The sequence below is a fragment of the Triticum dicoccoides genome, chromosome 2B (assembly GCF_002162155.2).
Source record: "Triticum dicoccoides isolate Atlit2015 ecotype Zavitan chromosome 2B, WEW_v2.0, whole genome shotgun sequence".
Taxonomy (NCBI): Eukaryota; Viridiplantae; Streptophyta; class Magnoliopsida; order Poales; family Poaceae; genus Triticum; species Triticum dicoccoides.
The window spans coordinates 511437903-511453688 of record NC_041383.1 but is presented as its reverse complement, the minus strand read 5'-3'; positions in this window follow the sequence as shown (position 1 = coordinate 511453688).

Genomic DNA, 15786 nt, shown 5'->3' with positions numbered 1-15786 from the left:
GATCTTAGTAATAAGATAGTTTTTAGGGAAATAGATATTTAGTTTTAGATCATTCCTTGTAATATTTGTTGGATATGTGTTCATGGATATGTGTTGGATATATATGTGTTCATGACTATATATTGGTAACATGTGTTGGATATGTGTTCATGGAAATGTGTTGGATATATATGTGTTCATGAGTATTGGTAATATGTGTTGGATATGCTATATTGGTCATACATATAGTCTGTGTTTGATTGTGTTTGATTTTCTGTGAAAATGAATTGATATAAGAAGAAACAGAATTAATGCCTATTTGGTCTCTTTCCCATCTGCCAACAGATGGCAAAGAGCCTGCAGCCTTTGCCGTCTGCCAGCAGATGGCAAAGAGCCGTGCCCTTTGCCGTCTGCCAGCAGATGGTAAAGAGTCGTGCCCTTTGCCGTCCGCCACTGACGGAAAGGCCTCTTTGCCGTCCGCTGCAAAAAACAGACGGCAAAGAAGGCCTTTGCCGACCCTGTCTTTGCCGTCGCTATTTGCCGTCCGCGGCGGACGGCAAAGGCCTTTGCCGTCCGCCATCCTAGCCTTTGCCGTCTGCCATGGCTGATGGCAAAGTACCAGATTCCTATAGTGTCCCGGGCTAATCCTCCGGTCATGAGCGTGTTAACATGACTCTTGTGGCTCAAAGCATCAGCTATGACATTGGCCTTTCCTGGGTGATAATGCAATCTCATGTCATAATCCTTTATGACTCCAACCATCTCCTCCGCCTGAGGTGCAACTCCTTCTGCGTGAAGATGTATTTCAAACTCTTAAGATCCGTGTAAACATCACAACAGTTTCCGATGAGAAAGTGTCTCCAGGTCTTGAGCGCATGCACTACGGCTGCTAACTCCAAATCATGTGTGGCATAATTCAACTCATGAGGTCGAAGCTGACGTGAGGCATATGAAACAACTATTTCTTCCTGCATAAGAACGCCTCCAAGTCCTTGACGAAAAGTGTTGCAATATACTTGGAAATCCTTGCGTATATTCGGGAGAATCAGCATTGGGGCTGTAACCAAATGTTTCTTCAACTCCTAAAAACTGGCCTCACAATTCTCAGTCCATTTAAACTTGGTGTCTTTCTTCAATAACTCCGTCATGGGCTTCACGATCTTGGAGAAATTCTCAATAAACCTCCGATAATAACCTGCCAGTCCAAGGAAACCGTGTATCTCTCCAACTGAGGTGGGTGCCAACCACTCAGTGACGGTTGCAACCTTGGTAGGGTCTACTACTATTCCTTCTCCGGATATAACATGTCCGAGAAATCCGACTTCCTTCAACCAAAACTCACATTTTCTGAACTTGGCATATAACTGATGTTCCTTGAGCTTCTTGAGAACCAAGCGTAAATGTTCCTTGTGCTTTTCTTCATTCTTCGAGTAGACCAATATATCGTCAATGAACACCACGGCGAACTTGTCCAAGAACTCCATGAACACCTTGTTCATCATACTCATAAAATAGGTAGGGGCATTAGTCAAACCAAATGACATAACTGTGTACTCATAAAGCCCATACCTTGTGGTAAAAGCTGTCTTAGGTATATCATGCTCTCGGATCTTCAGCTGGTGATAACCTGACCTAAGATTGATCTTGGAGAAAAATTTAGCTCCCTGCAGCTGGTCAGACAAATCATTGATCATCGATAGAGGGTATTTATTCTTGATCATCACCTCATTTAACGCGCAGTAATCAACAACCATCTTCAAGGATCCATCCTTCTTCTCAACTAGAAGCACTAGGGCTCCCCAAGGTGATGAGCTTGGTAGAATATAACCTTTCTCCAATAACTCCTTAATCTGCTTCTTAATTTCCTCCAGGTCATTGGTGGGCATCCAATACGGTCTCTTGGATATTGGTCATGTGCCTGGCAACAACTCGATCAGAAACTCAATGTCTCAGTCGGGTGGCATGCCTAGTAATTCCTCCGAAAATACACCGGGATAATCCTTCACAACTGGTACTTGTTCCTGAACAACTCCTGAAAGGGAATTCACCTGAGTTCTCCTCGGCGCATGCCTAGACACATACTTGATCCATTTTCCCCCTAGGGTGGTGAGAAGAATCGATTTACTAGCACAATCGATGTTTCCCTCATACTTGGATAGCCAATCCATGCCTAGGATCACATCCAATCCTTGTGATTCCAGGATAATGAGGTCTGTGGGGAAAACGTGTCTACCTATGGTTAATGGCAACTGATAACATCCCCGACTAGCCATATACTCTGCTCCTGGGGAACTCACTAACATAGGTTACTTAAGGGCTACTGTTGGCAACTTAAACTTGTACACAAATCCCCTTGATATGAATGAATGCGATGCACCAGTGTCAAAAAGAACAAGGGATGTAAATGCATTTATCAAAAACTTACCGACAACTACGTCGGGTTGCTCCTCAATTTCCTCCACACTGACGTGATTCACCTGACCTCTGGTGAAAGGGTTGGGCTTCTTTACAGAGCTTCCATTGCAATTTCCATTCTTCGCCTCAAGAAATTCAATGGCGTAGTGTCTGGTCTTCCCGCACTTGAAACAGGTAATGTGACTCAGATCTTTCTTGGCGGGTGTCGTGGGGTTGGAACGGCTCTGACTGTTGCTTCCTCCATTCCCATTACCATTCTTAGGGCCACTATGGTTCTGTGAACTTCCTCCATTGTGCGAATGACCTCCATGGTTATGATGAGCGTGTCCTCTCGAGTACGGGGAATAGTGAGACTTCCGCTGAGCTCCAGTGTTATACTTTCCCTGTCCATACATCCACTTGCGGTTATCCATTTGCTGCTGCTTGGCTTCAATCATGAGGGCCATGTCTACCAGATCCTGGTAGTTGTTGAAGGTTGCCACCATCAAATGCATACTCAACTCATCATTGAGTCCCTCAAGAAATTTCTCCTGCTTCGCGGCATCTGTAGCCACATCATCTGGGGCATAGCATGAAGGAAATATGGCCTAGAGGCAATAATAAAGTTATTATTTATTTCCTTATTTCATGATAAATGTTTATTATTCATGCTAGATTGTATTAACCGGAAACTTAGTACATGTGTGAATACATAGACAAAACATAGTGTCCGTAGTATGCCTCTACTTGACTAGCTCGTTGATCAAAGATGGTTATGTTTCCTAACCATAGACATGTGTTGTCATTTGATGAATGGGATCACATCATTAGGAGAATGATGTGATGGACAAGACCCATCCGTTAGCTTAGCATTATGATCATTACAATTTCATTGCTACTGCTTTCTTCATGACTTATACATGTTCCTCAGACTATGAGATTATGCAGCTCTCGAATACCGGAGGAACACCTTGTGTGCTATCTAATATCACAATGTAAATGGGTGATTATAAATATGCTCTATAGGTGCCTCCAAAGGTGTTTGTTGGGTTGGCATAGATCGATATTAGGATTTGTCACTCTGTGTTTCAGAGAGGTATCTCTGGGCCCTCTCGGTAATGCTCATCACTATAAGCCTTGCAAGCAATGTGACTAATGAGTTAGTTGCAAGATGAAGCATTATGGAATGAGTAAAGAGACTTGCTGGTAACGATACTGAACTAGGTATGATGATACGGACAATCGAATCTCGAGCAAGTAACATACCGATGACAAAGGGAACAATATATGTTGTTATGCGGTTTAACCGATAAAGATCTTCATAGAATATGTAGGAGCCAATATGAGCATCCAGGTTCTGCTATTGGTTATTGATTGGGGATATGTCTCGATCGTGTCTACATAGTTCTCGAACCCGTAGGGTCCGCACGCTTAACGTTCGATGACGATTTGTATTATGAGTTATGTATTTAGATGACAAAATTTTGTTTGGAGTCCCGGATGAGATCACAGAGACGACGAGGAGTCTCAAAATGGTTGAGACATAAAGATTGATATATTGGAAGGCTATATTCGGACATCAGAATGGTTTCAGAGAAGTTCGGGTATTTTCTAGTGTACCGGGAGCTTACTGGAACCCCCCAGGGAGTTGATGGCCCTTAATGGGCTTTAGGGAAAAGGAGAGAGGAGCCGCAAGGGGTGGCCACGCGCCCCGCATGGGCTGGTCCGAATTGGACTAGGAGGGGGCAGCGCCCCCTTCTTCCTTCTCCCCTCTCCCCCTTCCTTCCTTCTCCTGGTTGGAATAGGAAAGGGGGGAGGGCGAATCCTACTTGGATCGGGGTCCAAGTAGGACTCCCCCTTGGCGCGCCCCTTCTAGGGCCGGCCTCCTCCTCCTCCCTCCTTTATATTCGGGGGCAGGGGGGCATCCTAGAACACACCAAGTTTTTCCTTAGCCGTGTGCGGTGCCCCCCTCCACAGTTACACACCTCGATCATATCACCATAGTGCTTAGGCAAAGCCCTGTGCCGGTAACATCATCATCATCGTCGCCACGCCGTCATGCTGACAGAACTAACCCTAGTCCTCAACTGGATCAAGAGTACGAGGGACGTCATGGAGCTGAATATGTGCTAAACACGGAGGTGCCGTATGTTTGGTACTTGGATCGGTTGGATCGCGAAGACATTCGACTACATCAACTGCTGAATGCTTCCGCTTTCGGTCTACGAGGGTATGTGGACACACTCTCCCCTCTTATTGATATGCATCTCCTAGATAGATCTTGCGTGATCGTAGAATTTTTTTGAAATTACTACGTTTCTCAATAGTGGTATCAGAGCCAGGTCTATGCGTAGATGTTTTATGCAGGAGTAGAACACAAAGAGTTGTGGATGATAATAGTCATACTGCTTACCACCAACATCTTACTTTGATTCGGCGGTATTGTAGGATGAAGGCGGCCGGACCGACATTACATGACCGCGTTCATGAGACTTGTTCTACAGACGTGCTTTTGCACATAGGTGGCTGGCGGGTGTCTATTTCTCCAACTTTAGTTGAATCGAGTTTGACTATGACCAGTCCTTGTTGAAGGTTAAAACAACACACTTGACGAAAAACGTTGTGGTTTTGATGCGTAGGTAAGAACAGTTCTTGCTAGAAGCCCGTAGCAACCACGTAAAATGTGCAACAACAAAGTATAGAGCGTCTAACTTGTTTTTGTAGGGCTTGTTGTGATGTGATATGGTCAAGACATGACGTGATATAAATTGTTGTATGAGATGATCATGTTTTATAACAGAGTTATCGGCAACTGACAGGAGCCATATAGTTGTCACTTTATTGTATGCAATGCAATCACCATGTAATTGTTTTACTTTATCACTAAGCAATAGCGATAGTCGTAGAAGCAATAGTTGGCGAGACAACAACGATGCTACGATTGAGATCAAGGTGTCGCGCCGGTGATGATGGAGATCATGACGATGCTTCAGTGATGGAGATCATGAGCACAAGATGATGATGGCCATATCATGTCACATATTTTGATTGCATGTGATGTTTATCTTTTATGCATCTTATTTTGCTTAGTACGGCGGTAGCATTATAAGATGACCCCTTACTAAATTTCAAGGTATAAGTGTTCTCCCTGAGTATGCACCATTGCTAATGTTCGTCGTGCCGAGACACCATGTGATGATCGGGTGTGATAAGCTCTAAGTTCACATACAACAGGTGCAAGCCAGTGTTGGTCACGCAGAATACTCGGGTTAAACTTGACGAGCCTAGCATATGCATATATGGCCTTGGAACACTGAGACCGAAAGGTCAAATGTGAATCATTTAGTAGATATGATCAACATAGTGATGTTCACCATTGAAAACTACTCCATCTCACGTGATGGTCGGACATGGTTTAGTTGATTTGGATCACCTGATCATTTAGATGACTAGATGGATGTATATCTAAGTGGGAGTTCTTAAGTAATATGATTAATTGAACTTTAATTTATCATGAACTTAGTCCTGATAGTTATTTTTACATGTCTATGTTATTGTAGATCAATGGCCCGTGCTACTGTTCCTTTGGATTTTAATGCATTCCTAGAGAAAGCTAAGTTGAAAGATGATGGTAGCAATTACACGGACTGGGTCCGTAACTTGAGGATTATCCTCATTGCTGCATAGAAGAATTACGTCCTGGAAGCACCGCTAGGTGCTAGGCCTGCTGCAGACACTACTGATGACGTTAAGAACGTCTGGCAAAGCAAAGTTGATGCTACTCGATAGTTCTATGTGCCACGCTTTACGTCTTAGAATCGGGACTTCAATGACGTTTTGAACGTCATGGAGCATATGAGATGTTCCAAGAGTTGAAGTTAATATTTCAAGCAAATGCCCGAGTTGAGAGATATGAAGTCTCCAACAAGTTCTATAACTGCAAGACGGAGGAGAATAGTTCTGCCAGTGAACATATACTCAAATTTTATGGGTATCATAACCACTTGACTCAGCTGGGAGTTAATCTTCCTGATGATAGTGTTATTGACAGAGTTCTTCAATCACTGCCACCAAGCTATAAAGGCTTCGTGATGAACTATAATACGCAAGTGATGAACAAGACAATTCCCGAGCTCTTCGCAATGCTAAAAGTTGCAGAGGCCGAAATCAAAAAGGAGCATCAAGTGTTGATGGTCAACAAGACCACTAGTTTCAAGAAAAAGGACAAAGGGAAGAAAGGGAACTTCAAGAAGAACGGCAAGAAAGTTGCTGCTCAGGAGAAGAAACCCAAGTCTGGACCTAAGCCTGAAACTGAGTGCTTCTACTGCAAAGGGACTGGTCACTGGAAGCGGAACTGCCCCAAGTATTTGGCGGATAAGAAGGATGGCAAAGTGAAAGGTATATTTGATATACATGTTATTGATGTGTACCTTACTAATGCTCGTAGTAGCGCCTGGGAATTTGATACTGGTTCTGTTGCTCATATTTGCAACTCGAAATAGGGGCTACGGATTAAATGAAGATTTGCTATGGACGAGGTGATGATGCACGTGGGAAATGGTTCCAAGGTCGATGTGATCACCGTCGGCTGGCGACCTCTACATCTACCTTTGGGATTAGTTTTAGACCTGAATAATTGTTATTTGGTGCCAGTGTTGAGCATGAACATTATATCTGGATCTTGTTTGATGCGAGACGGTTATTCATTTAAATCAGAGAATAATGGTTGTTCTATTTATACGAGTAATATCTTTTATGGTCATGCACCCTTGCTGAGTGGTCTATTTTTGTTGAATCTCGATTGTGATGATGCACATATTCATAATATTGAAGACAAAAGATGCAAAGTTGATAATGATAGTGCAACTTATTTGTGGCACTGCGTTTAGGTCATATCAGTGTAAAGCGCATGAAGAAAGTCCATGCTGATTGGCTTTTGGAATCACTTGATTATGAATCACTTGGTGCTTGCGAACCGTGCCTCATGGGCAAGATGACTAAAACTCCATTCTCCGTAACAATGGAATGAGATACTGACTTATTGGAAATAATACATACCAATGTATGTGGTCCAATGAGTGTTGAGGCTTGTGGCGGGTTCGTTAATTTCTTACCTCCACAGATGATTTGAGCAGATATGGGTATATCTACTTAATGAACCACAAGTCTGAAACATTTGAAAAGTTCAAAGAATTTTAGAGTGAAGTGGAAAATCATCGTAACAAGAAAATAAAGTTTCTATGATCTGATCGTGGAGGTGAATATTTGAGTTATGAGTTTGGTCTTCATTTGAAACAATGTGGAATAGTTTCACAACTTACGCCACCTGGAACACCACAGCGAAATGGTGTGTCCGAACGTCGTAAGCATACTTTATTGGATATGGTGCGATTTATGATGTCTCTTACTGATTTACCGCTATCGTTTTGGGGTTATGATTTAGAGACGACTGCATTCACTTTAAATAGGGCACCAGCAAAATCCTTTGAGACGACGCCTTATGATCGGTGGTTTGGCAAGAAACCAAAGCTGTCATTTCTTAAAGTTTGGGGCTGAGATGCTTATGTGAAAAAGCTTCAACCTGATATGCTCAAGCCCAAATCGGAGAAGTGCGTCTTCATAGGATACCCAAAGGAAACTATTGGGTACACCTTCTATCACAGATCCGAAGGCAAGATATTCGTTGCTAAAAATAGATCCTTTCTAGAGAAGGAGTTTCTCTCGAAAGAAGTGACTCTGAGGAAAGTAGAACTTGATGAGGTAATTGTAACTTCTCCTGAATTGGAAAGTAGTTCATCACAGAAATCAGTTCTAGTGATTCCTACACCAATTAGTGAGGAAGCTAATGATGATGATCATGAAACTTCGGATGAAGTTACTACCGAACCTCGCAAGTCTTGCAGAGTACAGTCAGCACCAGAGTGGTATGGTAATCCTGTTCTGGAATTCATGTTACTAGACCATGATGAACCTATGAACTATGAGGAAGCGATGATGAGCCCAGATTCCGCGAAATGGCTTGAGGCCATGAAATCTGAGATGGGATCCATGTATGAGAACAAAGTGTCGACTTTGGTGGATTTTCCCAATGATCGGCAAGCCATAGAAAATAAATGGATCTTCAAGAAGAAGACTGACGCGGACGGTAATGTTACTGTCTATAAAGCTTGACTTGTTGCGAAAGGTTTTCGATAAGTTCAAGGAGTTGATTACGATGAGACTTTCTCACCCGTAGCGATGCTTAAGTCTGTCCGAATCATGTTAGCAATTGCCACATTTTATGATTATGAAATTTGGTAGATGGATGTCAAAACTGCATTCCTGAATGGATTTTTGGAAGAAGAGTTGTATATGATGCAACCAGAAGGTTTTGTCGATCCAAAGTGTGTTAACAAAGTGTGAAAGCTCCAGCGATCCATTTATGAACTGGTGCAAGCCTCTCAGAGTTGGAATAAACGATTTGATAGTGTGATCAAAGCATATGGTTTCATACAGACTTTTGGAGAAGCCTATATTTACAAGAAAGTGAGTGGGAACTCTGTAGCATTTCTAATATTATATGTAGATGACATATTGTTGATTAGAAATGATATAGAATTTCTGGATAACATAAAGGGATACTTGAATAAGAGTTTTTCAATGAAAGACCTCGGTGAAGCTGCTTACATATTGGGCAGCAAGATCTATAGAGATAGATCAAGACGCTTAATAGGACTTTCACAAAGCACATACCTTGATAAAATTTTGAAGAAGTTCACAATGGATCAGTCAAAGAAAGGGTTCCTGCCTGTGTTACAAGGTGTGAAGTTGAGTCAGACTCAATGCCCGACCACTGCAGAAGATAGAGAGAAAATGAAAGTCATACCCTACGCTTCAGCCATACGTTCTATCATGTATGCAATGCTGTGTACCAGACCTGATGTGTGCCTTGTTATAAGTATAGCAGGGAGGTACCAAACTAATACCGGAGCGGAGCACGGGACAGCGGTCAAGAACATCCTGAAATACCTGAAAAGGACTAAGGATATGTTTCTCATTTATGGAGGTGACAAAGAGATCCTTGTAAACTGTTACGATGCAAGCTTTGACACTGATCTAGATGACTCTAAGTCACAATCCGGATACGTATTTTTATTGAATGGTGGAGCTGTCAGTTGGTGCAGTTCCAAGCAAAGCGTCGTGGCGGGATGTACGTGTGAAGCGGAGTATATATCTGCTTCGGAAGCAGCAAATGAAGGAGTCTGGATGATGGAGTTCATATCCGATCTAGGTGTCATACCTAGTGCATCGGGTCCAATGAAATTTTTTTGTGACAATACTGATGCAATTGCCTTGGCGAAGGAATCCAGATTTCAGAAAAGAACTAAGCACATCAAGAGACGCTTCAATTCCATCCGTCATCAAGTGTCGGAGGGAGACATAGAGATTTGCAAGATACATATGGATCTGAATGTTGCAGAGCCATTGAATAAGCCTCTTCCACGAGCAAAACATGATCAGCACAAAAACTCCATGGGTGTTAGAATCATTACTTTGTAATCTAGATTATTGATTCTAGTGCAAGTGGGAGACTGAACGAAATATGACCTAGAGGTAATAATAAAGTTATTATTTATTTCCTTATTTCATGATAAATGTTTATTGTTCATGCTAGAATTGTATTAACCGGAAACTTAGTATATGTGTGAATACATAGATAAAACATAGTCTCCCTAGTATGCCTCTACTTGACTAGCTCGTTGATCAAAGATGGTTATGTTTCCTAACCATAGACATGTGTTGTCATTTGATGAACGGGATCACATCATTAGGAGAATGATGTGATGGACAACACTCATCTATGAGCTTAGCATTATGATCGTTACAGTTTCATTGTTACTGCTTTCTTCATGACTTACACATGTTCCTCGGACTATGAGATTATGCAACTCCAGAATATCGGAAGAACACCTTGTGTGCTATCAAACGTCACAACATAAATGGGTGATTATAAAGATGCTCTACAGGTGTCTCCGAAGGTGTTTGTTGGGTTGGCATAGATCGAGATTAGGATTTGTCACTCCGTGTTTCGGAGAGGTATCTCTGGGCCCTCTCGGTAATGCTCATCACTATAAGCCTTGCAAGAAATGTGTCTAGTGAGTTAGTTGCGGGATTAAGCATTATAGAACGAGTAAAGAGACTTGCCGGTAACGAGATTGAACTAGGTATGATGATACCGACGATCGAATCTCAAGCAAGTAAGATACCGATGACAAAGGGAACAACGCATGTTGTTATGCTGTTTGACCGATAAAGATCTTTGTAGAATATGTAGGAGCCAATATGAGAATCCAGGTTCCGCTATTGGTTATTGATCGGAGATATGTCTCGATCATGTATACATAGTTTTCGAACCCGTAGGGTCCGCACGCTTAACATTCGATGATGATTTGTATTATGAGTTATGTGTTTTGATGACCGAAGTTTGTTCGGAGTCCCATATGAGATCGCGGACATGACGAGGAGTCTCGAAATGGTCGAGACATATAGACTGATATATTGGAAGGCTATATTCGGACATCGGAATGGTTCCGGAGAAGTTCGGGTATTTTCTGGAGTACCGGGAGGTTACCAGAACCCCCCGGGGAGTTGATGGGCCTTAATGGGCTTTAGTGGAAAAGAGAGAGGAGCTACAAGGGGTGGCCACGCCCCCCATGGGCTGGTCCGAATTGGACTAGGAGGGGGCGGTGCCCCATTCCTTCCTTCTCCCCTCTTCCCCCTTCCTTCCTTCTCCTAGTTGGAATAGGAAAGGGAGGGCGAATCCTACTTGGACCAGGTGTCCAAGTAGGACTCCTCCCCTTGGCGCGCCCCCTCTAGGGCCGGACTCCTCCTCCTCCCTCCTTTATATACGTGGGAAGTGGCATCCTAGAACACACCAAGTTTTGCCTTAGCCATGTGCGGTGCCCCCCTCCATAGTTACACACCTCGATCATATCGTCATAGTGCTTAGGCGAAGCCCTGCGCCAGTAACATCATCATCACCGTCGCCACGCTGTCGTGCTAATGGAACTCGCCCTTGTCCTCAACTGGATCAAGAGTATGAGGGACGTCATCAAGCTGAACGTGTGCTGAACGTGGAGGTGCCGTACGTTCGGTACTTGGATCGGTTGGATCACGAAGACGTTCTACCACATCAACCGCGTTAACTAAACGCTTGCGCTTTCGGTCTACGAGGATACATGGACACACTCTCCCCTCTTGTTGCTATGCATATCCTAGATAGATCTTGCGTGATTGTAGGAAAATTTTGAAATTGCTACGTTTCCCAACATAGCGTGCTAACTTGCTGAACTCATCCACATACTACCCCACTGTACGACTCCGTTGGCATAAGTTGCGGAACTCACGCTTCTTCAAACTCATGGCTTCAGCTGAGACATGTGCGGTGCGGAAGGCCTGCTGAAACTGATCCCATGTAACTGTAGCAATGGGGTAAGTGGCGGTGAAATTCTCCCACCACGAGGCTGCGGGTCCATCAAGATGATGTACAACAAAGCACACTCTCTCCGCATCTATGCATCCAACCTGAAGCTCACCCAGTTGATGTGTCCAAAGGTGATGTGGGCTGCCATGCTCTTTCCTAAGCTCCAAGTTGGTGCATCCAAGGTAAAATCGATGGGCTCGGTAGTTGGTGCGAAAGTCCTTCCAGGTACACAAACTTTAGTCCTCCAGCGCTCCTCTTCTAGAAAAGTCACAGTGAAGGTTCCGGTGAAGCTTGGTAGACCGATGTTCAGGTACTTTGTGACTTCCTTCAAGTGTCATCCGAAGGGGGTGTCGTCATCCGGCTGAGTGAACTTGTTCCTGGGTCCGACATCTATAGAGTAGAAATAGAGTAGGATTAGAAATGAATAGAGAAGAGTATCATGTGGCTTTTCCTAGTGGTCGTGTCCTACAGTCAGCGTGTGCTCTGATCCATCTTGTAGCAACCCGATCCCAATGGATCGAAGTCTCTATGCTTAAGTGTCATCATGGATCAGTATGCTGACACACATAGTACTCGAGGAATTATAATAGAGTTCAATCACACACTTATTACATCGAGGTCCTCATAAAGAGTATTTATTACAAAAATAATATGGCTGAAGGCCATCTAAGTAAAGTAACTACGGAAGCTTTGAAGATAAATGAGTCCATCAACTCCACGACATAATTGAGTGCATGACAACGACCTAGCGCACCTTATTCTTCGTCGGACAACTCTGCAACATGAGACGTTGCAACCGTGTAGGTCAGTACATGGAATATGCTGGCAGAGTCACATTGTAGAGCAAATGAATGAAAGAGACTATTTCTACATGCATATTTGGCTAGTGCAGGCTCTAAGTTAAGTTTGCATAAAGCTAATTTTTCCCTACAACAAAGGAATAAATTTTATTTACTATCAAGTTTATGTCATTATTGAGAAGGTTCCTCCAACTAAATCCCAAAATTATCCAAGTATAATCAATAAACCTAATACATTAATTAAATAGAGTGATGAGATTAACAAAATATTCACTTCCAGATACTCAAACTGTCCATAACCGGGGACACAACTAACCATGATTAGTTTGTATACTCTGTAGAGATTTGCGCACTTTTCCCCACAAGACTCAACCACCTCCATGATCGGAAGATCGAGACATAGCCTTTCTGAAGTATTTATTCTTTACTCTCGGTAGACTGGTACACCTACTTTCCCCTACATCTGCTAGTCTACCACTGAAAGAGGTCACACAACTTACTCAACTATGCCAGAGCCCATAATGGCTTGTGGCTGCACACGGAAGTTTTTAGGCATGAAATATCATATGATCCCTTCGAGCCTGGGTGGCGGACCTAGGGTAATCACACGGGTACTCTGGGATTTCCATGGAACATCCACCCATAGAGATTGTTGATAGTCTCGTAAAAGATAATATGATAATCACCTTGCAACAAAAGAGTACTTTGATGTCAAAAAGTCAGCATTTTCTATTGAAAGAACACACCATCGGTTCACATAGATTTTAAAAATATTTGATTTTTGTTAAAAAATCCAAAATTCAAAAATATCCAAAAAATCATGATTTTTTGTTTAGAAAACTTCTGATCTATTTATCTTCAATCATGGCAGTAAAGCGAAGACGAGAAATAATAAAATAGACATCAATCCGTAGACCATCTAGTGTCGACTACAAGCACTGAACAAAGCCAAAGGCGCACCGCTATCATCGCCCCTCCATCGTCAGAGCTGTGCAAAACTTGTTGTTGTAGACAGTTGGGAAGTCGTCGTGCACAGGCCCGTAGGACCTGCGCACCAAAACATCAACCATTGCCGATGAAGAGCAGCGTAGATCAGAATGATCCAACCTGAAGACACACAAATGTAGACGAATATTGACCACATCCGAGCAGATCCACCAAAGATAGATCCACCGAAAACACACCTCCACATGCCTTCCAATGATGCTAGATGCACTACCGGAACAGGGACCAGATGGGGAAAACCTTATTCCATCTCCAGGGAGCCGCCACCGTCTCGTCTTCCTGAGTAGGACACAAACCCTAACAAATCTCAACGAAAGATTAAAAACGGAGCCCTCCCGCCGATAAGTGCCGGGATCTACCGCGCCCCATGGCCTTAAGGCCACCGAAGATGAGGCGGACCAGTGACGGCGCCTGCTACAAACAAAGGAACCCTATGCTTTTTGGAGGACTGGAGCCAGAGGAAAAATACCAAGAATTTGAAACAATGTTCATAGATTTGAACAATTATTTGCAAATAGAAAAAAATGAATTAAAAAATGTTCCCGAATTTCTAAAAAATGAGGCAATTTGAAAATACTTGAAATTTCAACTAAAAATCATAAGTTTTGTAAATAATAATAATTTTTAAAACAGAAAGGAAAGACAAAAAACAAATAACATTGAATAAAAACAAAAAAAATAGAAGCAGAAACAAGAGAAACTAGGATGGACCTTCTAAAAGGTTTGAAAACCAGATGAAGGAGAGAGCGATCCAGTTAGGAACTAGCGCTGGTAGAAGTATGCTAGTAGGTGCGCGGTGACTATATCTCACATTATGCGAGACCAAACGATATCTTGCATCAAATTGTATAGTAACGGGCACTAAAAGAAATAAGGAGAGGAAAGGGAACACGTTGGGGGATTCAAAACTTGCTCCAGTGGTGATTGCATGAGCTGCTTGCCACTGGGATAGAAGCGCAGTCGTGCTAAACTAGTAGATCGGACTTAATTCGAATCCAGCGGGCTTTCCATTGTTTCTTCTCCGATTTTTCCAGGTTTTTTATTTTGTTTTTTCTTTTGTTTGCACTGATTTTTCTCTATTTTCATTATTTTTTTCTTTTCTTTATTTTGTGGTTTTCTTTATTACTTTCTTGGTTTTTACTAGGTTTCCTTTTTCTGTTCTTGTTTCTTTCTTTCTCATTTTTCATCGGTTTTTTATCTTCTTGGTTTCTTTTGCTTTTCTTATTTCTTCTCTGTTTTTTTCTATTGATTTTTCTTTGTTTCTTTGGATTTCATTCTACATTTTTCATATATGTCACCAACATTTTTCTAATAACTGTCTAACATTTTTTCAATACAAATTTACTATTTTTTAAATATATTGTCAACCTTTTTTCTAATACACATTTTAAACATTTTGCAAATGCTTGATTACATTTTTCAAATACAAGACTAACATTTTTTGAACACTTGGTCAATATTTTTTCTATACACACTTTTTTAAGTTTTCTCAAATGCTTGATTAACAGTTTTCAAATAACAATATGTAATATTTTCTGAATATATGTCAACATTTTTCTATAGACATTTAGCATTTTCAAATGCTTGATTAACATTATTCAAACATTTGTTCAACATTTTTTTCAAATGCTTGATTAACATTTTATATTCATGATCAATTTTTTCATCATTTTTTAACAGATGATCAACATTTTTTCTGTACACATTTTACATTTCACAAATACTTGTTTAACATTTTTAAATACTTGTTCAACATTTTTGAAAAGTTCTTGATTAACATTTTTCTATACATGATCAAAAAGATTCATTTTTTAATACATGATCAACAATTTTTCTACACGTTCAACATTTTACGAATGCTTGATTAACATTTTTCAAATACTTGTTCAACATTTTCCAAATGCTTACCTAACAAATTTTTTAAGTACTTGTTCAACATCTTTTCAAACTTGTTCAACATTTTTAAAATATTTTGTCCACATTTTCTGAATGCTTGTTCAAATGTTTTTCAAATTTCCGTTCAACTTTTTTTGAAATACTTGTTCCACATTTTTTGAATGCTTGATTAATATTTTTCAAATACTTGTTCAACATTTTCCAATTTTTTTATAGAGTGTTTTTGTAGAATATTTTTAGTTATAGAAA